Source organism: Macaca mulatta, chromosome 14 (assembly GCF_049350105.2).
Source record: "Macaca mulatta isolate MMU2019108-1 chromosome 14, T2T-MMU8v2.0, whole genome shotgun sequence".
Classification (NCBI taxonomy): domain Eukaryota; kingdom Metazoa; phylum Chordata; class Mammalia; order Primates; family Cercopithecidae; genus Macaca; species Macaca mulatta.
The window spans coordinates 112,123,596-112,125,657 of record NC_133419.1 but is presented as its reverse complement, the minus strand read 5'-3'; positions in this window follow the sequence as shown (position 1 = coordinate 112,125,657).

The following is a 2,062-nucleotide window of genomic DNA, read 5'->3' as shown; positions in this document are numbered from 1 at the left end:
ATGAGCTTTGAGGCCATAAGAGTGGATGGGTTTATTGCTGGCCATGATGGTGGGCTTGCCTACTGACATTTTGTTTTTCTGCCACTGTACAAGATCTGATTTGTCAGAGTAGCTGTGGGTCTCACCTTTTCCTTCGCTCTTTCCAACGGACAGAAATTTATCCCATGAGATATAGCTTCTATTGATCTGCTTCAGGTTTTAATAATAATGATCCTATATTACTACTAACAAACATGGCTGACACTTGGCATTTACTGCTTTCAACTTAATAAATATCTTTTAGTGTAATTATTTAGAGCTCTGACTCTAGTCAGATGAACTTGGGTCTGGCATCAACCTATAACCTGATAGCTTGGTGACATTAGACAGATGAAATTCCCTAAGCATTTGTTTGTTTCTCTGAACAATACAGACAGAAGTTTCCTTACAGCGTTGTTGTGGTGACTAGATTAGGTAACGTATTTAAGGCTTAACATGGAGCCTCCTGCACAGTAAGTGGTTATTATTATTACTTTGTGGAAATCATTGTGCTAGGCCTGTGGGGAGAAACTGAGATGAATAGGAAAAAGTTCTGAATTTCATGGACTTGGAGAGAATAAGACATGACCAAAATAGACAAAAGACAGACCCATGGGAGAGAGGACCAGCAAGGTCACATATCCTCCTAAGAACCTGTGAGACACTCACAGAACTGATTCTTCATTTTATAAATGAGGAAACTGAGGCTTATGTGACTTGTTGAAGGGGACACAGCGAGTGAGTGTCACAGCCTTCATGGGAACCCACAACTCCTGTGACTGAGGCAGGCCTGAGGGATGTGCCTCTGTTTCTCATGGAAACTCCTCGGTGCAGCCTAAAGCCTTGTGATGCTGCCCCCTGCCAGGCCAGGGTGTGGACTGCCAGCCACCACAGCATGGGGGCCTCCGCTGTCCTGAACTTCAGAGGCTTTGCGGGGAGGGCTTAGAGCCAGCCAGGAGACAGCCTTCCCTGGCTTTTGAGTGAGTCATTTATGAAATGTGGACAGCAATTCTCCTCAAGACCTGCCCTCAAATCAACAACCTATTGGAGACAGTAATTCCTAACTTCATCAGATGAATTTTTACGGGGGGTCAGTATGCTTCAGGTCTTGTGTGGGGCACTGGAGAGGCAAAGATGAAACCTCTTTGAGAAACTGACAGAGTCGTGTGACAATTCACCATCGCATAATGAACAAAGTGCTCTAAGATCTGAGAAGAGGGACAAATATTTTCTGGGCTAGGGGGTTTGTCCTTCCGGCAAGAGAGGACAGCAAGGTCAAAGGCAGGGAATTGCATGGGTGTTTGGTGGTGCTTAGAGGGCACTGGGACCAGTGGTAGGAGGGCAGTGGGTGGTGAGGCTGGAAAGGAAGGCAAGGGCTCGATTGTGGGAGGCCTCCTAGGCCTCCAGCTCTGTGGCTGAAGGGAGAAGGTGAATGCTTTGTAGGCCAGATGACAGCATGATCAGCTCTAGGCGGTGCAAGATGGCTCTGAGGCAGTATGGACGGCAGAGCAGCAAGGCCCCACGCCAGCTCTAGGGGTCATAGCCAAGGGGTCTTGACCCCAAACTGACTGAGTCCCTGGAGCCTGAGCATGTGGACCTCAGATATGCAGTGGCAGAAGGCTTCCAAACTGGGAAGGAGCCAGTAGCCAACACCCCCTACACTTCCAGACGGGGAGCCCATGACTTTTACTTCAAGAAGCTTCCTGTTATTAGTGGCTGGGCACTCGCAGAGAGGCCCTGTTCATCCTGTGCCTACAAGCCCAGCTCCAGTCAAAGAGCACGGGCATGTTCTCCTTTCTTCCCTGAGGGTTGGCCTCCTTCTCCGTGGGCATAGCCACCATCAGAACCAGCGCCCCCATATTTCAGCATGATTAAGCCTTGCCATTTTGGGGGTGGCTGGGGGCGAGGGGAGGGGCTATTGTGTTTCAAAATGGAATAAACAGAAAAGCAATATTAAAAGAATGAGGAGGTTGTTTACTGAGGCTTGAAGAGATGACAGGTGTTTCCTCCCAGTTGAGAACCAGTGACCCCTGGGAATCGCATT